Genomic DNA, 25,231 nt, shown 5'->3' with positions numbered 1-25,231 from the left:
CTTAAAGGACACAGTAGAAAGACACATGGAGGAAATTAGTTCATTATCAGAGAAAGTAGTTGAACTTTCGGATCAGCTAAATAATTTATCTACGAAGGTAGATGATGATCTGAATGACACAAGACCCATTGTCTTTAATGACACAGAAGAGTGGGAACAAGTAGGAAACTGAAACAAAATCTGAAACTAATTAATACGTAACACCAAAGAGAAATCCGGAAAGTACAAGATCAGCTGACACAGGTAATACAAGAATTACATATTTCAGAGGACACTCACGCTCCAACACGGGAAGAGGAACTTAGAAATACGGAAAAGCCACAAAATAATAACACAGGGCATTTCGGTAATTATGAAAGAAATTGGCAAGGTACACCGAATTTTGAGATGGAACCGCCGACACGACGTAACAATGACCGATATGCTACTCGCCGACACGATGATTTTGACTATAAGCTGTTCATTACTACACGTAAATTCAAAACGTTTAAGAACTCTGCCAACGACATTCATCCACAAGCGTGGCTCCATCAATTCTCTCATTGTTTTCCTCCCAACTGGTCATTGGAGCACAGGTTAGAATTTATGTGTGGCTACTTGGAGAATGAACCAGCTGTAGGAATGCGATCGGTCATTCACGATTGTCACAGTGAAGGAGAATTTTACCATGCGTTCCTCTCAGCATATTGGTCTCAAGCTACACAAGACCGAGTAAAACATAGCATCATAATGATGAAACACTTTGAACAATCTGAATTTTCCAGTCTTGTCAAATATTATGAAGACATGTTGCATAAGAATCAATATCTTTCAAACCCATACAGCCCTTCAGAACTCATCCGCATTTGCTTACTGAAATTGCCTGAACATTTAAGAAATATTATTTTGGCAGGACGTTGCAAAGACGACATTGAAGCTTTTCAGGGACTCTTACAAGAATTAGAAATTGACACAGACAGTCGCGGGATGCGAAAACGGGAAAACAATCACTACAGGGCACATCCGTCACAATTCCGTGACGACAGAAACAATAACAGGACATGACAAGTCTATTCTTACAACGCAAATCGTGACCAAAACAGACACCACCCATATGACAACCACTGGCAGAGTAATAGTTACAGAGAAAGATCGCATTTCCGTAGTAATGAATATGACAGAGATAACCATAGAAACAGACAATATGGTAATCAGAACTGTTATTATCAAGGGAGACAGAATAATTTCAGACGCAACAGTTCAGCACGCAGTTACGATTCAGGGAGAAATTCTCCACCACGCGACCGACACGAAAGAAACTATGTAAACTACCGACAAAACGACAGACGTGAATTTCATCACAACTGGCGAGCTTTAAACAGAGCTGGGCCCTCTCGGCAAGGCGAATTTGTGGAAGTTAGGCCTCCTAATCCCAGTAATGAGGCGCGCCAACAAAGAAACAGACAATGACTCACACCGCAGGCAGCCGCGTTCGCCGGCTGGCTCAGGGAAAAATAACATTGACGCTAACCTTGAGCAAAATTCCTGTATTCTTTACGGACGAATACCGTATGATAATTGCATTGAAGTTGAAACTCTGCGTACTGAGAAGAGGAAAAGGTTCTCACCACATTTCACATGTAACACCGTTTATTGAAAGATAATCTGCTTTTTAACTTAGTCTTTGCAATTTTCACTTCATGCTACTTGTACAATTTGTCACACTGAGAAACTGTTAACATGCAACAATGTTTGAAGTTAAATATCCAGTCAAGAACCAAGAGAACTTATTTAAACAGAAATTACGAATGCATTGTTATTGCGAACAGATGACACAGTGGTTAGTTAATGTGACAGCTACACGATTTTATCACGACGCTACTAATGAGTGACAATTACAATGTTGCTTTTGCGGTGTTTCTGTTTCATATCTGCACAGTTTTTCTTTGTTATTCTGGAAAGTAAAACATGTTTTAGTAGCAACTTTTGTCATATAGCTACAATGAGACAGCCTTTTCTGTAGCACAACAATACGTTAAAGCACAGTACTTTCTTCATCACGGCAATAAGCGTAATAAGTAAGATATCTATACGCAAAGCATTTCGCTTTTGTTTATCATGAGGTAAGTACATTGGCTTCTGCTGAACTTAGCTTTCGGAGGACGATAACTACGACACTCCCAAAGAGATTATCTTACAGCAAGACGCACATTTAGCGCTACAGGACATGTATTTGAGTGATTAATTTGGTACTTAAAACATTTATTTTTAAAGATTTTTGAATTACAAAGAAAGTTTTCCGTGATACATTCATTCCATTGCTGTAATCTGTAACACCTAAGGGTATAATTACATTAAACCTCAGGGGGGTACATGCCTGCTTTGTGTACCATGTGTTTGGCAAGCACAAGGAGCCCTAGCTAATATGGTATTTGCTTATACAACTTTACACATCGGTACCATATTTCTCTAATACATAAATTACACAGCTATCTGATCATTTAACTGAGAGAGACAAACCTTTTTACTACGTCAGTGACAGATGTTTACGCAATTACACAGTTGGGTAACTTCACACTTATGAAATTGTATTTTGTCTGTACTGTGTGAACTCTTCATATTTTTTCGGAACCATTGTGATACAATGAGAGCTTTGAATGATGTATTTGGTATGAGATCATGATTTTTAAAGTACGTTTGAGGTAGATGACACTACTGAAATTAGCAGAGAATTTTCTTTAGGTTTTGAAATTATTGCAGAAAGCTACGACGTTTTTGAGATTTGACTGAGGTGTTATGATGTTATTATTACAACGACGATGTGTATTATGCTGCTGAGGTATGTTTATGATCAATAAGCTAATGCTATATGAGTTATTTGATTATGCTACATATGTTATGATGAAATATTGAAGAAGTGTTGACGAATAAGGTAAGGAATAATGAGTAGTGTTTAGGGACTGTTGACTTGTGAAAAAGGATGTTGGAAACCACAAATCGTATTTTAAGAGTTATGAAATGTGTGTGTAGATGCGTGAATGTATCACAATGCCGGCGAAAATTTTTTGGACACTGTTATATTCATAAGATTTGGTTTCTACACATTTGCAACGCAAATTCTCGACCCGTGAAATTTTGTATATGAGACTATCTCTGTAGCGGAAAAATGTCGTAAATATTTCCATAAGAATGTTAAGTGACCACCTGCACGTGCGTCGTCGGCACACAGCCGTGTCAGACACCTGGAGAACAAGCCATTAGGGTGTGCCTTTCCGGAAGCACAGGCAGAAAAAAAAAGGAGGCCTAGCCACCGCTAATGACATTCGTTTCTAGAAAGCATCGCAAAAACGACTTGGTCGAAATTAAAAACATATGATAACACTGTGGTGCTCTTAATTTATGATATTTACTGAAATGCCTAATGAAATGACGAGAAATATTTTTACATCTGCACACCTGATTACGACAAGCGTCTTTCTACGAGAGTTGAGAGAATTTCTACTAACTTATGAAATGTCACATACCTATTGAATGATATTTTTATGCTTTGGTTTGCGTAATTGCTTATTTCATTTGATATCTGGTTTCCAGCTGTGTTGCAGCATTAGTTTTATAAAATAAAATGCATTTGCTAATGTGAACACTTTCTGTCAACAGATCTATTAAATAATTATTTTATGATCCACATTCTTTAAGAAAGGAGCACTTGGAAAGGAAAGAACAATAAGAAGGAACTAGTAACCGAAACACATAATTTTCTTTTCAAGTATATGGTAATATTTTTTTTACAATAAGTTGTTGTGGTGCACCACTTTAATTACATAGACATTAAGATGTGAATATGCATTTCCCTTGTCTGCATTATTGTCTTTAGTGTAATGTTTTTTTCTGCTTGAGCTATGTCATGTTTAGATATAAGTTATTTCTGCTGCTGTTTGCCAGGCATAGTGCTACTAAATTTCACTTTATATTACTCTGTTAAGCTAGTATTGCTATTGTTTTTTATTGTTATTGCACATTGGCTCATATTATTTGTAATGTTGCATTGCTTGGTAATTTAGATTTACTGTAGCTTGCTTTGCGATTTTCCATTTTTTTTGTCATTGCTGTTTGCGTTAATTGTTTTATGTGATGCTGCATTGCCTTGTCCCTTGGTATATATATCTGAGCTCAGTAGACTTAAGTTAGCTTAAGAGGGGTAGACTATATAAGAAACTAACTATGATGACTTGGAAGAAATGTATTGAGAAGCTATATGAAAATGGTTTGGGCAAAAAAAAAGGATACTTTACAGTGGAGAAAAACTATTTTTGACAGAGGATGTGAACAGAATACAGAAAGCAGGCTTAGATAGGACTTTTGGGAATAATGATGAACGAAGGGAGATCTCCATGTAAAATACTGCAGTAAAACAAACCCTCTCTTTCCTTTTGTGTTCTCCCACTATGTGTTTGTGTACCCTTGTGTATTTGTTTTCTTCCTGTCTGTGTAGTTTCATAGAATTTTTTGTTCTCTTAATATTAAGCTACATTCACTATGATGAGGAATACTGTTATCCTCAAATATAATTGGCATTAATAATATGGTATTTTCTTTGTAAAGATGTTTAGACATTATGTATTCTGTTCTGTTTTAATGCTCATGTGTGAAGTTGATGTTTTGAAAGTGAACTTATGTCATAATTCCTGTAACACTGATGTATATGTTCTTTCGATTCTTTTGTAAAGCTTGTACTACAAATGTTATCTGTATTGTTATGTTCTTTAATGGTGTATTTTGTATCTTTGTAATTGTATTCTCATGTTATAACATTGTAATTGACACCAGTTAATCAAATTAAGTAACTTGTACGTTACATTTCACTGCACACGTTCTGTTGGTCATAGTATATGGACAATATGTGAGAAGTAGGGACTGTTAGTGTTTGCATGTGTGTTAATAATTCAGCAAGGGACTGGATACCAGCATTGCTGGTTCTAAGGACAATTCCAAAAACTTTGTGAGTGCACAAGTGGTGGTTTATGGACTTGCTATATTGTCTGCAAGACTTCTAAGGACAATTCGAAAAACTTTGTGCGTGCACAAGTGGTGGTTTATCGACTTGCTATCTTCTGTGCAAGACTCTTCGATGGTGATTGTGCACCTGCACAGTCGCAGCAGATGGCTGCTGGCCATCCCTACAAGGACTACAGTGGGTCTGCATCTTTGATGACCCACCAATACCATTATTTCTACAAGGACTACAGTGGGTCTACACCTTTGCTGACTCACCAATACCATTATTTCTACAAGGACTGCAGTGGGTCTGCACCTCTGGTAGCCCACCAATACCACAATCTCTACCAGGACTACAGTGGTTCTCCTCTGTGATGACCTACCTACCAATATTCGTCAGAACTTCGAATGACTCTACTGTGGGTTTGCTCTGTTGTGGCCCATTACCTGTCAGCATGTCAAGAGTCAGCACTGTCTTTCTGTTGGAAGGACAACACTACTTCTTCAAGACTGCATGGACATCCACTACTTCTGTGTGCATTGTCTTTTATTGCTCAGACTGTGAAAAAAAACTGTAATTACTATTATGATGAATGATCAGGACTGTCTTTATGGACTGTGAGAAAATTTTAGCTTTTGACCAACATTGTATAAATAAGTGTGTGCATTTTATATCTTTGTTACTGTAATTGTGAAAATTTTTTTCAAATCTGTATTGGCCAGTGCCCAACACCATTTGTAAAATTTTTTGTGGGGAGCATGCGGGCTATGTAAGTTTGCTGGTTATGTTTTCTTATTGGCAACGCTATGTAGCGCTCTGTATGAAAATCACTGGCTGTGCTGTGTGCAGTCTGTGGCTAGTTTGCATTGTTGTCTGCCATTGTAGAGCGGCAGCTGGATGTGAACAGCGCGTAGCGTTGCGCAGTTAGAGGTGAGCCGCCAGCAGTGGTGGATGTGAGGAGAGAGATGGCGGAGTTTTGAAATTACATATATTATGACTTGTGATGATATTAAGGTAAATACATTGTTTGTTCTCTATTAATATCTTTCATTTGCTAACTATCTCTATCAGTAGTTAGTGCCTTCCGTAGTTTGAATCTTTTATTTAGCTGGCAGTAGTGGCGCTCGCTGTATTGCAGTAGTTCGAGTAACGAAGATTTTTGTGAGGTAAGTGATTTCTGAAAGGTGTAGTTTAATGTTACTCAGGGCCATTCTTTTGCAGGGATCTTTGATAGTCAGATTGGGTTGCGCTAAAAATATTGTGTGTCAGTTTAAGCACAGTCTTGTATAAATATTTGTAAGGGGACGTTTCACTACCAATCTATCAGACAAATTGTTAATAGACTTACTAGTCACTTCTTCAAGCTTATTTTGTCACAGTAAACGATTTTTTGCTCCGTCCAACGGCTCGTAATGAATCATGTCCAAGAAATTTTCTGTTGTGTCGACTCTGGTGCTAACCAGACCAAACTCTTTAGAAATTTTGCCTACATCTGCCCTTACAACTTCTGATTTTGAATCTCATCCCTTCTATATAACATTTAATTTCTTCTTCTCAGGTTTTTACTTTCTGCTACACTTGTCTCTACCTACATCCCTGTTTTTTTGAACCTGTCACTGTACCATGTAGCCCATTTAAGATTACAAATTCTTCAGTATTTCCCTTAATCATCCCACAGAGTCATCCGCTTTTACACCTCCCTTCGCTGTTCACTGATTATCTGCCCAACTTATATCGTCTCTATGAACACTGTCAAATAAAAATTTTGTTTCAACTGGCCCGTTCACATTATCTGAACCGCAAACACTGAGTGATAGCTTAATCATTTGAAGTTCCATCACTATCACACTGCAGGTTGACGCATACTAACACTATCGGCGCAAGTAATTCAATTACAGGTCATGGTGGCTGCTTTTGCTGTACTGCTGCTGCCCGAAGTGTCGATTCTTATGAACTCGGAGATGCTGCTGTTGCCGCTGAGCCGCCGTCGAAGTCTCAGGTGCTGCTGGCCGCTGCAGACTCGAACTTAGCATGCCTCTGCGTACAATTCTTCTTCTCTCTTGAATTTCCACGGATAACTTCCCCACGACTAACTTTTGTTCCTAATTCTCATTCACGCAACTGTTGCAAAATCTTATGCTCTGAAGCTCCACGCGAAATGCCTAAACTGCCAATAATGCAACAGATTTCGAACCTGCATCACAGAATATTGTAAAGTGTTATAATTGCATTGATAATTCTAAAGGGATAAAATTAATATCCCGGACGACAAAACACTGATTGCGACGGTACCTAACGGTTACTGCTGTTAAGTTGCTATTCTAGAAAACAGTCCATACGAGCAAACAAGTTGCTTCTTAACCTATGGCTATTCGTACTTTAGGTACTTGCACGGCTCTGTTTAAAACAGTTGCTCGATGTAGTCATAGGGGCGAGCCGCGCGTATCTGTTTTCATGCCAGCAGCTAATTTCCTGCAAGTAGCTGTGAACCTGCAGTCAGATAGTCTATGCCTTCGCCAGAATTGCGAGTTTAAATAGGCAAATATGTAAAACAGAACATACATGTATAATTTAATAATCATGTTCTATTCCGTAATTTATGTGGGCAACAGAAAATTATACTGAATAATGTTTATTGATGAAAGGACATATTTAATAAACAGGAAGTGGTCCTAGGATATTCAGTCAAAATACATTCAGAAAATGTCCTTATCACATGGAGTAAAGTTACGCTGAGAGCGTTATGAGAATGGGAGCCAAACCCCAAATCTAAATAGTCATCAAAGATGAGCGAAAACTAAGTCGATTTCGTGATCATAACACTCGAAAGATTCATCAGCTCAAAACAGATCAGAGTTTAACGTAATAATTTACTAATTATCACTCACGGAACAAAGAATAGTAGCTCATACTCTGTCTCTCCTCAGTTCCATAACACAAGTGGAAAAAGTTAGAGTCCTGCTCTGGAGCACATTCAGACCACTCGAAGTATAAAGTCCCTTTGGACGTTACAGTGTGGTAGGCGGACATTCAACGTTGAGAATCAAACACCTCTACTTTCGAGTCATGCACGTTAACTCAGATATGTCAGCCTTCTTCCAGCTCGACACAAGATGTGTCCACGATCGCTCCATTGAGCACTTCACTCGGAAAGTCCAGGTCTCCGCTTGACTCCTGGAGTGTTCCACTGATATCTGCATTTCCAATGGCTAAGGCCATGCTCACCACAAACACATTTTCCTTACATTCTGCAGACATTATCTGATTAAAGCTGACTACTTCCTGGCGCAAACAAATATATTAAAAAAAAAGACATTTAGCTTCAAAATGTCATATACTTTCGGTTATACTCAGATTATTTGCAATAAATACATTTAATAGTTGGTGCATAATAAGTAAACGGCATTCTGTCGCAAGCGTGCTCACGATAAATGACAACAGATTGTCCTTAGTTATTGTATAAATAGTTATTTATGCCTTCTTGACAGAAGCGTCTCATGGTTCTCTTTCCACTTGCGGTGTCCGCTAACACATGCGACATCCCACATATAAATTAGCAAAGTTTTTTCTGATACCACTTGCAATCAACTTCTAAATAAAGTAACTGACAAAATTTATACGATTCATTAAATAAACACAAATATGAGGTATTTATGCTGTGTTCATTTGCCGTGGAACTGTGGAGAACATGTGTTAATGTTCTCATAAAGATATTCGTATAATAAAGAAAAACGTACTTACAAAAGATGTCGTAAATCAATGAATAAAATAGATTCAAGTATTAGATTGCAGGGATGAGAGATACAGTGCAACGCTATCATCCGACAAAACGTTTCCTACTACTGCATGAAGAGTTTAAAAGTTGCTAATTCTGAGGTTTATTGTGAAAATGTTTATCACTCTGAAATATTAACTTCTGTAGTTTTAAAGATATTATTGCTGTGTCCTTATATGTGCCCTGTTTCCTGGGATCGCCAGTATATTCATATTCGCTATAATATACAACTGTGATTTAGTGTCGAAGTTCAGAGATTAGTAACTTAGCCATCTTTAACATTGTCTGGCACTACACCATTTCTTGTAGGACTGCCTATCCTCCGAAGCGGCCGTCCGTCGCTAAAGTACCCCATACTGGGATTAACCCACATGCGGTGACGCTGGTAGTCTTTGTGTCTGGCCTAGTTCATATCGGTCACCTATCCGGTAGCCGCAACTTCCACGGTGTGCCCTGTGCCTTCGCGCCCGTTCAGCTGTAAGACAAAATCATCTTACCTCGTACTATACTGGGCGGCCAATTAGCTCGCCTAAGTACGCGTAATCTTACATCCGGCACAAACTGGCAATTCTCAAAGATGCAAAGCTGCAGTGCCCTTAATGTCTCTTCCCTATTCCGTTTCCTTTCCATTCCTCTCAACTTTATGATTCATATATATGTCTCAGCTGCTTCATCGTGAATGATATTCATTCTGTGGGACGTTACTACTATGTATATGGTTTATGACAGCCAGTTTCACCTCGAAAGTGTCATAAACAGAACCAGTAATTTTTATAGGTTGACATTTACTGAACTACATGAGAAATAAACGTACAGTAGTTACAAACTACGCCGTGAACTACTTTACACAACATATAAACCTCATTACAGATATTCGGACTGAGGCTATGACATGTTCGATATGCCTGCCATCATTGGGGATGACATGACCCAGACGAATAGCAAAGTTATGCATGACCCGCTGAAGTGTCGGAACATCGATTCTGCCGATGACCTGCATGGGTGTTTCGATATCAGCAATTTTTTTGGGGCTAGTACACCCTTGTCTTTGATATAGCCCTAGAGAATGGACTCGTATGTGTTAAAATCCAGAGAATATGGCGGTCAGTCGAGGCCCATGCGATTGGCCCCTGGGAAACCCAGAGCCACAGTTTGGTCCCTTAACTGCTCCTGTAGAACATCAAACACTCACTTGCTTCTAAAGGGTTGATCTCCGTCTTGCATCAACAACTTCTTGTCGAAATCAGGGTCACTTCGGATAATGGAGAGGAAATCATCTTCCAAACCTTCAGGTACCGTTCGATAGTCACCGTCCCATCAACGAATATCACACCGTATAGGTTAAAAACCGTCATGGTTGCATTTATAGCTTTTTATTTTTCAACTGCGCGTTTCGCCTTATTTAGACATCTTCAGGTTGATCTTAATTTGGTATTTCTAAAATAGCACACTGATTATTCAGTTACTGGACACTGCACACCACACAATCAAACGTCGACGGTGAAGAGTCTTGTCGATAGCGAAATGCGGATTCTCAACTCCCCAAAATGCGACAATTTTGCTTATTGACGAACTCATTATAATAAAACTAGGCTTCGTCGTTAAACCAAACCATACAGCGTGTACTAATTCCCATCATGCCCCGCGGCCTACCGTCCAGTTTCTACGCCCTGACGCGAACTGTTCAGAAGTTATGACAATTTTATTTCATATACACTCCTGGAAATTGAAATAAGAACACCGTGAATTCATTGTCCCAGGAAGGGGAAACTTTATTGACACATTCCTGGGGTCAGATACATCACATGATCACACTGACAGAACCACAGGCACATAGACACAGGCAACAGAGCATGCACAATGTCGGCACTAGTACAGTGTATATCCACCTTTCGCAGCAATGCAGGCTGCTATTCTCCCATGGAGACGATCGTAGAGATGCTGGATGTAGTCCTGTGGAACGGCTTGCCATGCCATTTCCACCTGGCGCCTCAGTTGGACCAGCGTTCGTGCTGGACGTGCAGACCGCGTGAGACGACGCTTCATCCAGTCCCAAACATGCTCAATGGGGACAGATCCGGAGATCTTGCTGGCCAGGGTAGTTGACTTACACCTTCTAGAGCCCGTTGGGTGGCAAGGGATACATGCGGACGTGCATTGTCCTGTTGGAACAGCAAGTTCCCTTGCCGATCTAGGAATGGTAGAACGATGGGTTCGATGACGGTTTGGATGTACCGTGCACTATTCAGTGTCCCCTCGACGATCACCAGTGGTGTACGGCCAGTGTAGGAGATCGCTCCCCACACCATGATGCCGGGTGTTGGCCCTGTGTGCCTCGGTCGTATGCAGTCCTGATTGTGGCGCTCACCTGCACGGCGCCAAACACGCATACGACCATCATTGGCACCAAGGCAGAAGCGACTCTCATCGCTGAAGACGGCACGTCTCCATTCGTCCCTCCATTCACGCCTGTCGCGACACCACTGGAGGCGGGCTGCACGATGTTGGGGCGTGAGCGGAAGACGGCCTAACGGTGTGCGGGACCGTAGCCCAGCTTGATGGAGACAGTTCCGAATGGTCCTCGCCGATACCCCAGGAGCAACAGTGTCCCTAATTTGCTGGGAAGTGGCGGTGCGGTCCCCTATGGCACTGCATAGGATCCTACGATCTTGGCGTGCGTCGGTGCGGTCCGGTCCCAGGTCGACGGGCACGTGCACCTTCCGCCGACCACTGGTGACAACATCGATGTACTGTGGAGACCTCACGCCCCACGTGTTGAGCAATTCGGCGGTACGTCCACCCGGCCTCCCGCATGCCCACTATACGCCCTCGCTCAAAGTCCGTCAACTGCACATACGGTTCACGTCCACGCTGTCGCGACATGCTACCAGTGTTAAAGACTGCGATGGAGCTCCGTATGCCACGGCAAACTGACTGACACTGACGGCGGCGGTGCACAAATGCTGCGCAGCTAGCGCCATTCGACGGCCAACACCGCGGTTCCTGGTGTGTCCGCTGTGCCGTGCGTGTGATCATTGCTTGTACAGTCCTCTCGCAGTGTCCGGAGCAAGAATGGTGGGTCTGACACACCGGTGTCAATGTGTTCTGTTTTCCATTTCCAGGAGTGTAGTTCAATAATTGTCGCCCTGTAATGAAAGTTACACTTCAAATCATCATGTGCAAGTAATTACGTGTAGTTGCTGCGTACAGCTAAAAGATTATCACAAAAAGGAGGAAGAAGCTAGGCAGCTTTATAGCTAGTTCAAATACTGATGACATATTAAGAAAGGTAGCATTCTGCAGCCATGTTACGACGTTTCAGTTGCTCCTATTGCTATACCGCTCTACACACTTGCTGTGGAGTCAGTGAGATCGTCTTACGCTGACCGAGCGACTTCTCTTTCAAAGTCTGTGAGAGGGGGAGGGACATAAAGGGACGAGATTTTCGCTGTCGGTCGTCAGCAGCGGAACGGCCGAAAACCCACGGAGTAGCCACGGACAGGACTGTTCCCTGCGCAATTCTGAATTTCATTTTGGCAAACTGCGAGGAAGGAAGCTGGTCATGTCGTCGTTACCTCCTTATGGGTTTCCGCAGCAGTGTAGCTGACCGACCGCAGCGGATGGAAGCGGTATGGTGACGGGAGGGGGGGGGGGGGGCAGCAAAGTAAACGTTATGACAGGCAGGCGGCGCAGTGGCCGGGGCCAGACGGGAAGCAAATGTCAGGGGACCCACAGCGGCAGCCATAAAGTATCCCCAGATGTGCGTGGCGCTGGGTGGCACCTGTCCCGCACTGCCGCTGACCGCCAGCCCCTCGGCGAGATACGGGCGCGGTGGGCGTTTAAATTTAGTTTCACGCTCCGTGGCAGCCATCCGGTCGCGTGGTCGCCCACGTGTTTGGCAGCAGCCCAGACACGGATTTCCGCCGGAGTAATTCTCGGGTTGAGGGAGACAACGCCGTTCGCTGGTTTACACCGCCAATTCGACAACGCCCACATGGTGCTACGTGAAGTTCCTGTACGAGCTGTGGCGGTGACTCGTATTAAGATGGTGGCGCTTCGTACCAATTAGTGTTCTCCTTCGTTGTGAGCGGTGCTAACCAGCACCACCTGAAAAAGAAAGCCCTTGCATGTAGTGCGTGATTTCACAACATATTGTTGTCCAGGACAACAGAGCAATTTTCACATTGCACGCTATTTATCGTAATTGAGCTTGTTCGTAAATGTAATTAGTATGTGATTGAACGTGAATTGTTTCGATTTACTTCGTGTGCACTTGATTGGACGTTTTGTGTGTGTTTGATCAACCTACAACCTTCTTTTTATTCCCAAAATATCGCTTCGTAGTTCTGTGCCAACTTGTATGAAATTACGATAGAGGCCCAAAAATTACTGTATTTAAATTTCTAGAGGATGAAACAGTGAGGAAGGAATGGTTTCAAGAAATGACACAAGAACTTTACTTCTTATTCAGCTGCAGGCAAAGCTTTTTGTTTTGTTTAAGTTCTTGAGAGAGGTTAATTTGAATGACAAAGAGTAATTTTTATCGTGATTGTAACTGAATGCCATGGAGATACATCTACTAGGACGTTAGCTTCCTAACGTTACACAAGACTACATAACCTCTTCCGCATTTGTTGCTAATAACACAAATTGGTCTGGCTGTAGTATTCAGTTCCCTTTGCTGCTGCAAAGTTTTCAGTAAGCTCCCTTTTCAAAAATGACAAGAATTTTCTTATAGTCTACTCAGCAAACGAAATAAGTTAATGGTAGCTACTACATCAGCACGTCGGTCATATGTTACTCTATATGTAGGAACCCGATATTCGAAATCCATTCTAGCAATTCAATGCATAACACTCTCAGTGAAAAAGACTTCTGACCTTACAGAGCTTTAATAGGCTAACGATTTTTCTTTAAAATTATCGACAGAGCTCTACAACATGGAAAAACTGACTGAGTAGCTGAATTTAGGAAACTAAAAGAAATGATTTCTTTTATTTTCAAGTATTTATACTCAGTCAGCAGATACAAAAATAAAAATTTTGAGAACATATGTGTTACATGTTACAAGGCTGTCTTACAGTTCTTAGTGCCAGCTGTCTTAATTTCTGGGTTTGAATTTCAGGAACATGTAGCCTCTACACTTCTTTCATAAGTGCATGTTTAAATTGTTTGAAAATAATCAGGTTCATTTGCCTCTGATTTTATGGAGCAGATAAGTGGCAATACTTTAGCTTTCTTCTCTCTGTCAGTTTTTGTGGATGATGTAATATACTGATTTTGAAATAATAGTTGAAACAAAGAGACGCAAAATGGTCTCACAGATATTCCATAAAAATGTTACCATTGGAAAAAATTCTTAGTTAAACAAGACAAATAAACATTTTAGATAGTTACATAAATTCAATACCTATAGTAAGCTAACTTATGTCTTCCACTATAGCGTCTCTCCCTCTCCTTCTCTCTCCCTCTCTCTGTGTGTGTGTGTGTGTGTGTGTGTGTGTGTGTGTGCCTTGTAATGATAAATTCTATGTACAATATCTGTGGGAGTCTGCTACATGGATTTCTGTGTGCCCTTTTCAGAAGCTCTCTTTCTTTGAGCTGGGAGTCTTGTTGCGTTCTTACAGTCATGTTACTAACACTACAAGAAAAGGATAACTTGTTCGTTCATGAGATTCTCTTGCAATGTTCTGATTGCTATGTTTCGAAGTATATAAACCTTGGTTAAAATACATGGCTATGAAATTCAATTATACAATAATTTTTATTTTCAGGCGTGCCATATGTATTTTCCCAAGGATGATTTTCCGTGGGAAACACAAATTTAGGATGAAATAACAGGAAAATTATGAAGTCGCTCAGACACAGACACACAAACACACACACACACACACACACACACACACACACACACACACACACACACATATATATATATATATATATATATATATATATATATATATATTTGTGTGGGTGTTGGAGTGTGTGTGTGTGTGTGTGTGTGTGTGCCTCAAAGGTGCATGTGTTCAGTTCCCTTGTCCATCCTGCTTCTCAAAACAGTTAAGTCCCATAGTGCTTAGAGCCATTTGAATCATTTTCAAAACAACAGAGAGGATATGAAAGGCCAGGAGAGAAAAAGCAGATGCCTGAAAATGAACTCCCAACAGCACGTTTACTGTATAGTCTGTCTACTCAAGAAGAGTCTGGTGACGTTTTCAGCTTGAGTTATTTAGGAGTTGTTCTACTTGAAAATATGTACTTATGTAACTGGTACAGATAGGTAAATAAACTAATCTGAATTGTAGAGTTTCTTGTCTACATTCCACTGAACATACATGACTTCATTTTACATTGGTTTGTACAAGATGATAGCATGAACAATGTCCAAAAGAACTATCCACATCTAAAACGCTTACGCCTAACGCTCTATTTTCAGTTTCATTTAGCTGCTATATTACATACTTTTTTGTCGCAGTGTTAGCTTCCATATGTAACGGGTAAAATTGCCTGTACATGAACAACAGCCACTAGATGACATGCTGAATGAGCTATTCTAACAATCCTCATGGAGTCGTATAACGGTGCTAAGCATGTGCAATGTTAAACTTCCGGACAGATTAAAACTGTGTGCGGGACCAAGACTCGAACTCGGGACCTTTGCTTTTCGCGGTCAAGTGCTCTGCCACTGAGCTACCCAAGCACGACTCACGATCCGCCCTCACAGCTTAAATTCTGCCAGAACTTGCCCACGAAAGGCAAAGGTCCCGAGTTCGACTCTCGGTCCGGTACACAGTTTTGATATATCAGGAAGTTTCATATCAGCACACACTCCACGGCAGAGTGAAAATCTAATTCTGGATTCATGTGCAATGTTGCTTATGGTTTCATGAATCCAAATCCGCTACTGCAATTCAGAGACAATTCAGGACAAAATATCCCAAGCCACCTCCTCAGACACAAATTGTTATTTATTGGTACCGTTATTTCACCGAAACTGGCCGTGTGTCATTCTGGATGGCAGATTGAGGCCAGCCAGCAGTCTCTGATGACCTAATTTAACCCCAATAGACCTCCGTGTATGGAGTTACATTATAGACAGTGTGTTTATTCTTCCACTTCCGAGAAACATGGACAAGCAGCGACAACGGATAGCAAAAGCAACTGCCACCGTACATCAACACTTGCCTCATTGGTTTTGGCAAGAAAGTTATTATAGGTGCCGGCCGCTGTGCCTTAGCAGTTCTAGGTGCTTCAGTTCGGAACCGCGCTGCTGCTACGGTCGCAGGTTCGAATCCTACCTCAGGCAACGATTAGTGTCATGTACTTGGGTTAGTTAGGTATAAGTAGTTCTAAGTCTAGGGGACTGATCACCTCAACTGTTAAGTACCTTAGTGTTTAGAGCCATTTTTTTTATTACAGGTGGTACGTTTATTGTGTTACAAAAGGTGGCCACGCAGAACATATTACGTAATACTTGAAGATATGCTGCATACATTGCTGTATCGAATGTCTGTGTAAATAATTTTCCCTTTTTACAATTAAAGATTGCTTTTCTGCTACTAATTTATGAAAACCTCGTATGATCCTGTTCCATGATCTGGTTTCTCAGAGTCACTAGAAATTTTCTCCACACGTTAAATTTTTACTTCTTTTATTATTTGTTCGGCATGTCTTTTACATTGCGTAATTTGCAAAAAAAATGATTCAAAAGGCTCAGAGCACTATGGGACTTAACTTCCCAGGTCATCAGTCCCCCAGAACTTAGAACTACTTGAACCAAACTAACCTAAGGACATCACAAACATCCATGCCCGAGGCAGGATTCGAACCTGCGACCGTAGCGGTCGCGCGGTTCCAGACTGTAGCGCCTAGAACCGCTTGGCCACTTCGGCCGGCGCGTAATTTGCACTTTAATGCCATGTTCAACTATAGATGCAATTTTGTAAAAGGTCTCGATGTGATAGGATTCTATAAACAGGCTTTATAATGTCTGTAGCTACTTATAGTAACCTATGGTGTCATTTATGAACTTTCTTGATATCAATATGATTCTGCTACAGCCTGCATTCTAATCTTTATTCTCCATTTCGTAAGCAGACCAATTTCTATTACATAATGAATCCTGTGGGTTCACTCTTCTGTATTCCTGTTGTTTACATGTTTTGAAGTCCACTTCTTCCTGCATTATTAGCGGAAGTTGAACTCCATAGAATCAGGATTGCACACCTACCATTCGCGATATCTCGGCTTCTAGAAACTTTCTATTATCTTTCGCTGCATCTGCGAATTTTTGCAATGTATACACTTTTGTAAACGTCAAAAATTTGTTTTTATAGAAATTGGAGTTTTATCTGTTCCACACTCATAAATCGTGCAAACAATTGTGTTTTTCAGACTCCAACCACCGCTAACAACGAAAGAAAAGAGATTGGATTTTAAAACATGAAAACGAGAGCAAGAGACGCCAATGACTACAGAAGATTATTTATAAGTTGAAAGTGGGACGTTAACACTCCTTTGCAGAGTTCAAATGGTTCAAATGGCTCTGAGCACTATGGGACTCAACTGCTGTGGTCATAAGTCCCCTAGAACTTAGAACTACTTAAACCTAACTAACCTAAGAACAGCACACAACACCCAGCCATCACGAGGCAGAGAAAATCCCTGACCCCGCCGGGAATCGAACCCGGGAACCCGGGCGTGGGAAGCGAGAACGCTACCGCACGACCACGAGATGCGGGCCCTTTGCAGAGTTGACCAATGATTCTGCTGTAGTGTTTATATACAAACTCTGAGTCTGAGACATTAGTATGGAGAGTAGTAGAGAGCTAACAGTTGTTGAGAGAAGTACGAAGTGGTCAGAAGCAGCATGCAGTGGTCAGAAGCCGCGCGACATGCAAGGTCGCAGCCTGCGTGATCGTGCGAGTAGCGCCGGAGGACACTTTGGTATTAATTGAGGATTTTTGTTAATTTGCCCTTTAGCTGTACGTAGTTGCTGCTTGTTTGTGCACTAGGTGGGTTGTGTCAGATTTGTGTATGCATATATTGAGAGTAATATTCGTATCTTTGTTATGGCTTTGTTTATTGAGTACAGACACTGTGAAATAATTAAGGTCTGTGTAAGGTTTGCCAGTGTTCAAACAACCTATTTTGCGAAAATAGTCCATAAAAGTCTTTATTAGTATCATTAATTTTTTTCACCGTTTAGTACTAGTTGACCAAACCCATCCTTATTATTCAATTTCTATATAAAAGATATGGCAGTAGATTTTGCAGTTTTTATGACCATGCACTGCACTCTGCATGTATTGCAGCATTGCTTTTGAAATACTTTTCGAATGTTGCAGAGGCAACACGAGGAAAGTTGTTTATTGCGAACAGGATCATTGCAGAACAGTTGTAGGAGATGTTAGAGAATTTATCACAACTCGCAGTCATATACTTGGGAACTGATTTCTTTGTCATTTTAAGGAATAATTATTTTCTGTTTCTTCTTGTTCTCATGCAGAATTCTATAATTGTCAGAGATGAAACTTCACGTACGTCTTTCACCAGAAGAAATAGTAATAAGAATAAAATTTCGAATATTTTTCAAAGTAAATGCGAAACCTTTCTGCTGAACAATTTCTTTTCAACTGCAGAAAACTTAAGCTTAAAAAACCAACGAATCATTTAGTAAGTGAAGATAAAACGCTTTTGATGAAAACCGTCTCTTTAACTATAGTAAGCTTAAGAAGAGGGGAAAAATAATAGTAATTTCACACATACCAAAAGCTGCTGAAAATGGCTACAGAAATAAATATACTACAACATTTAGTATCGAAAACGTTTAAAAATAATTAGCAGTAGGTTACACATCCTGGAATCATATCTTTTCAATAAGTAAATGTTGCTGCTCCATAAGACATGGTAGAGTCCGAACGGATTTATTGACGAATTTTTGACTTCCGTGTCCCTTTAGCGACTGGTGAGCGCGCCTCCGTCTATGGCGGCGACGTCACAGAATAATGAACAGGCTATCTGTTTTTACGAGGTGCTGTACTACCGCTACGAATGCGGTAATTCTTTGTAGTCAACGTAAGAGAATACTTGGACTCAACAGCATTAATAGTATTTTTCGTTATTTATTTAACTTTCATGATACTCAAATGGTGTCGTTCTTGGTTTCTATATATTTACAAGCCATCATCAGACGATCAGTTCGAAATGAAAGACAAAGAGCGACACTAATATACTGAGACACTAAATTAAAAATCCAACTACTGATGTACACAGTTATACATATTAGAATACGTTACATGATCATTCGTCTGCTGAACCAATTCGCTGAGGCTCTGTATGTAGTTACTGTATATTAGTATTGCGAATGTTGGAACTCAAAAGTACTGTTACTTTTTTTCCCCGAGGCAACAGTCTTCCGACAGGTTTGATGCGGCCCACCACGAATTCCTCTCCTGTGTCTAGCTCCTCGTCTCTGAGCAGCTCTTCAACCTGTGGTCTCCATTATTTCCTAGACGTATTAAAATCTGTGTCTTTCTCTACCGTTTTCCCCGTCTACAATCCCTCTGGTACCATGGATCTTATTTCATGATATCTTAACAGACGTCCTAACAGCCTGTCCGTTCTCCTTGTCAGTGTTTTCACACATTTTTCTTTCCCCTCAGATTCTGCGCAGAACCTCCTCAATCAGCGCACCTAATTTTCATTATTCGTGTGTAGCACCACATCTAAAATGCTTCGATTCTTCTTCTGTTCAGATTTTTTCACAGCCCATGTTTCACAACCATACGTACTATTCAGCAGATCATGTAGTTCTTCATCATTTTCACTCAGGATAGCAATGTCATCAGCGAATTGTATGACTGATATCCTTTCACCATGAATTTTAATCCCACTCTTCAACCTTTTCTTTTCCATCATTGCTTCTTCGATGTACAGATTGTACAGTAGAGGCGGAAGACTACTTCCTTATCTTACAGCATTTTAATCTGAGCACTTTGTTCTCGGTCGTCCATTTTAGTATTCACTCTTGGATCTTATACATATTGTATATTACCCGTCTCTCCCTATAGCTTAATCCTATTTGTCTCAGAATTTCGAACGTAGTGGTCCATTTTACATTGCCGAACGCTTTTTCAAGATTGACAAATTATATTTCTTTAGTCTTGCGTCCGTTATCAACCGCAGCGTAGAATCGCTTCTTTTTTGCCCTTACGTTTCCTAAAGCCAAACTGATCGGTGTCCAACACCTACTAAATTTTCTTTTGCATTCTTCTGTATATTATTCTTAACAGTTACAACGATGCCTATTAAGCTGATGGTGCGATAATTATCGCACTTGACAGCTCTTGCAGTCTTCGGAACTGTGTGGATGATAGAATGTCAGATACTATGTCGCCAGTCTGATACATTCTACACACCAATGTGAATACCATTTCCCCCAATCGTTTTAGAAATCCTAATGGAATTTCTTCGATCCCTTCCACCTTCCTTGACCTTAAGTTCTCCAAAGCTGTCTTAAAGCCTTATTCTAATACTGGAAAACGTATCGCTTCTAAACAACTCCTGTGTTTTCTTCTATCACATCAGACAAATCTTCCACCTCATAGAGGCCTTCAATGTACTCTTTCCACTTACCCCCTATCTCCTCTGCCTTTAACAGCGGAATTCTCCTTGCACTAGAACGTTACCGTCCTTGCATTTTTTAATTTCATTTCAGGTTAGTTTGACCGACCTGTATGCTGCGAACTCCTTCAACAATCATTCCATTTTCAGTATCTTCACGTTTTACATGCAGCCATTTCTTCTTAGCTTCCCTGCATTTCCTACTTATTTCATTCCTCAGTGACACATATTTCTGTATTCCTTAACTTCCCTGAACATTTATGTACTTCCTTCTTTAATCAATCTCTGAAATATTTTATCCTTTTTTTGTACCTATGTTTCTCTTTCCAGTTTCTGTTTTTTTTTTTTTTTTTTTTTTTGAGATCTCTTCACCTCTACTGCCTACTGAGCTATTCCTTATTGCTTTATCTATAGCCTTTGAGAACTTCATCCGTATCATTCTTCTTTGCGTATTGATTCCTGGCTTCAGCCCTGGCTTCAGGCCACTCTTCGTCACTACTATGTTGTGATCTGAGTCTGTATCTTCTCCTGGGCATGCCTTACATTCCAGTATCGGATTTTGGAATCTCTGTCTGACCGTGATGTGGTCTAACTGAAATCTCTCCGTATCACCCGGCCTTTTCACAGTATGCCGCCTCGTCTTGTAATCCTTGAACAGAGTATTCGCTATTAGTAGCTGAAATTTATTACACAACTCGATTAGTCTTTCTCCTCTCTCATTAATAACACCAAGTCCATATTCTCCTGTAACCTTTTCTTTCACTCCTTCCCCAAAAAGTTGAATTGTTGTCCCCATAGATTTTCATCTCCGTTTACGTACTGTATTACCCTTTCAACATCCCCATATACATCTTCATATTCAGCTTGCGTCGTCGGCTTGTATGAGTGAAATATAGATGTCGGTACTGGTTTCCTGTGTATTCTGATGAAAACATCCCGATCACGGAAATCGTAACATCAGAGCTCCAGAGCTCTACTGACATAAATTTTTCTTTCTTGTCTGTTCTACCTTCTGAGATTGTAAATATTATTTGATTGTATTGATAGCACAAGAGTGTTCGATTTCTCCATTGTAAAAATCTTTGATGTCATGATTTGATTCTATGAAATGAAGTGTATCTATCAATTAAATTCTTTGTCTCATTTAGAGGGAACAAAATTTAATGTATATAACTGTAATTTTGTTTAAATAATTTTTTATAGAAATACCAATAAGCGCAAACTCTGTGTTATGTAAAGACTGATCCTCACTAAGGCCTTTAGTTATTTTGTATGTAAAAGTTGGTGTCGTTCCCCTTGGGAACGGAACTGTGTAGAGTGCGCAAAATGTGGTTGGTATGGATAGAAAGGTGGAACGAAGAGTCAGTCGGGGACGAGCTACCAAACAGTCAACTTCTCGTGTAAAAGTTGTGTATTGTGCTGGTGCCGAGAGAGGCTTTTCGTGCCGTTTAACAAGTTGCCAAAGCCTCGGATGGATGGATAAAGAGCTGAAACTATTCTGGATCTGCTATCTATCATCGCCACCAAGAAATGGCAGAGTCCACCATTTCCGCCAGAAAATCCATCCACCAACATGCACTCGCCACCACGTTGCGCAATCATTGTCACGAAATCATAACTATTTACTCTATGTAATGTACGAATTTTTTTACTTCTGATGAAGGCTGCCTTAGAGCAGTTGAAACCTAGGTAAAGTTGATAATTTTTTACCTGTGAAACCGAAGAGCTGTATTTTCAAGTAATATTATAAATTATTAAAATGTACAGTGATCATGTGGATGATTTATTTGTTTTCAGTTATATGGCAAACAAAAAGACAATTTATGAAAACTTATCTTGATTTATCTTCCGTCACATTTCCACTTAGGATCCTTCCCATACTAAAGTGATTACCGTGTGTCCTCATTGAAAGAACATTAAAGCCCAGTGTTTTACTAATTAATGCCTCTTGAACATAATAAAAAGAAAGTTAAAGTTAATGTAGCAAAAGAGTGAACTAAAAGTAAATAATGTTTGCTAAAAGTAATTTTGCAATTGAAACAGCTTATTAGAAGTTAGTGGGCTTGCAACACAACTAAAGGGAATAATAGAATTTAAAGTAATAAAACAGTACAAACAGGTATTATAACACTTTGCTGTGAACTTCAAAATTAAAAGTTCTTCAAACTGAGGCTTGTAAAGTTTTGCTTAGTAAATGATCATATTGCTGCCTGTTGGAAATCGAAAAAGCTGAGTCAGTATCTTACAAATATGTCAATTTTGTGTCTGACTGCAGTAAAAGTTGAAAACAGCAATTGTGGAAAGTTATATATCCATGCTTGCTAAGTACTTGTTTCTCTTGTGTATTGAAAGTGCATATTAATAGTGTAACAGGATCCACAGTTTGTCCATTATGCTCATGATAGATTACAATTACTGGAAAGACCACTATATGTGAAAACAGTAACATCTTTTATTCAAAGGTACAACAGATTGCTACGTGGCTACATCCACAAACTGTACATTAATGTGTACCTCTTTAAACACACTTTGACTTGTGGCACCGATAGCACGAGATAGCATACAACTCTGCGCTGATAGAACACTTCCATTCCATCAGTAATTTTCGTGAGGAAATTACAATCATCCAGAGGCCAAGGAGGCATAACGACAGAAGTATTACTGGGATTTCAAATGCACAGGAGCGCCCATGCATGAGATTAAACTCAGCCACATCTTGATAAGCTAATTGAGAATTTAACGGTGAACCGAGAGAATATAATCTCCAACCAGTTCGATGGCTATTGTACTGGTAACCAACGAGAAACGATTTACTGGTTAACTCAGAAACATACTACGGTTAGCGAAGTCCGCAACCGCAAATGAACCACATGGCAGAGGAAATAGCAAGCTAATCACCAGAAAGCTCTGCCAGCTTACAATACTGAGACCGATAAATTTATTGGCGATAGAGTGGTCAATCGAGTTAACCATTTACAGAAAGAACATGAGAATCGTCTAACGATCATAGATAATGAAATTAAAAAAAAATTTAAAGGTTTTGTAACTTTGGAAATAAACGTGTGGCCCGAATTGTATTTCTAAAACATGATCAGAGTCGGATTAACCAAACTACCGGAACAGATAGCTAATCAGAGAATTCGGATATGCATGTCGACTAGTGTGAACGATGAAATTGTGCAGCAAACTGGACCTAGATCATCGACCCAACAACATCTCATTACGAAACCTGAAGCATTCTATGGATTGGACACCACACCAACGGTCACCAATGTGATGATCGAGGAACATGCGATTCGCTACCGTCAATTTACCCCTTTCACAACAAATAAGAAAACAGTACATTCGTTCCTTTCATGGAATATTTGCTCGATCCTGGAGCAAAGTTCAAAAGATCAGCAGTCTTATACCGGGGTCACCGCCTTTCGGGCAACCGAAGTTGCAGATACTTAAACTACCTTCATAGAATTTGAGAACGCCGTATTGGCTATGTACTTGGCATGTGGTGTATAGGAGCGCCTCTGCAAAGAGGTCAAAAGGCAGCCTTAGGAGGTAATTCGAAAAATATTTAAGCAAGACGTGGTGATGGGAAGATGTCATCACGAACCGTGATACACTACACATTTTAAAAACAAAGCTGCCTATCAAAATACAACAGGCACTAGAAACTGATTAACGTGTCAGATGAAGATCTGGAAACAATTTTGTCAGCGACTTATAATAATGATTTTATACATGAAGCTGAGGGAGCTACCGAAATCTCGCGTCCTTTGAATCAAAAACCCTTAAGAATTCGGAGCTACTCGATAATCGACGCGGCCATGGCTAAACGAACAGTTCAAACAATCGATCACAGTCACAACTCTCAAACCAAAAAGATTAACGATCAATTCAACAACCACTATCAAAGTGCAAATACGACTGAAATGTGAACCACCGTGTTTCGACACACAGATGGAATATTTGAGAAAACTGTCAACACAAGCAACGTCTCGAAGCCATGACAGTGGCATGAGCATCATACACTCCTGGAAATGGAAAAAAGAACACATTGTCACCGGTGTGTCAGACCCACCACACTTGCTCCGGACACTGCGAGAGGGCTGTACAAGCAATGATCACACGAACGGCAGAGCGGACACACCAGGAACCGCGGTGTTGGCCGTCGAATGGCGCTAGCTGCGCAGCATTTGTGCACCGCCGCCGTCAGTGTCAGCCAGTTTGCCGTGGCATACGGAGCTCCATCGCAGTCTTTAACACTGGTAGCATGCCGCGACAGCGTGGACGTGAACCGTATGTGCAGTTGACGGACTTTGAGCGAGGGCGTATAGTGGGCATGCGGGAGGCCGGGTGGACGTACCACCGAATTGCTCAACACGTGGGGCGTGAGGTCTCCACAGTACATCGATGTTGTCGCCAGTGGTCGGCGGAAGGTGCACGTGCCCGTCGACCTGGGACCGGACCGAAGCGACGCACGGATGCACGCCAAGACCGTAGGATCCTACGCAGTGCCGTAGGGGACGGCACCGCCACTTCCCAGCAAATTAGGGACACTGTTGCTCCTGGGGTATCGGCGAGGACCATTCGCAACCGCCTCCATCAAGCTGGGCTACGGTCCCGCACACCGTTAGGCCGTCTTCCGCTCACGCCCCAACATCGTGCAGCCCGCCTCCAGTGGTGTCGCGACAGGCGTGAATGGAGGGACGAATGGAGACGTGTCGTCTTCAGCGATGAGAGTCGCTTCTGCCTTGGTGCCAATGATGGTCGTATGCGTGTTTGGCGCCGTGCAGGTGAGCGCCACAATCAGGACTGCATACGACCGAGGCACACAGGGCCAACACCCGGCATCATGG

Source organism: Schistocerca cancellata, chromosome 6, assembly GCF_023864275.1.
Source record: "Schistocerca cancellata isolate TAMUIC-IGC-003103 chromosome 6, iqSchCanc2.1, whole genome shotgun sequence".
NCBI classification, from domain to species: domain Eukaryota; kingdom Metazoa; phylum Arthropoda; class Insecta; order Orthoptera; family Acrididae; genus Schistocerca; species Schistocerca cancellata.
Note: the sequence above shows the minus strand (reverse complement) of the source record.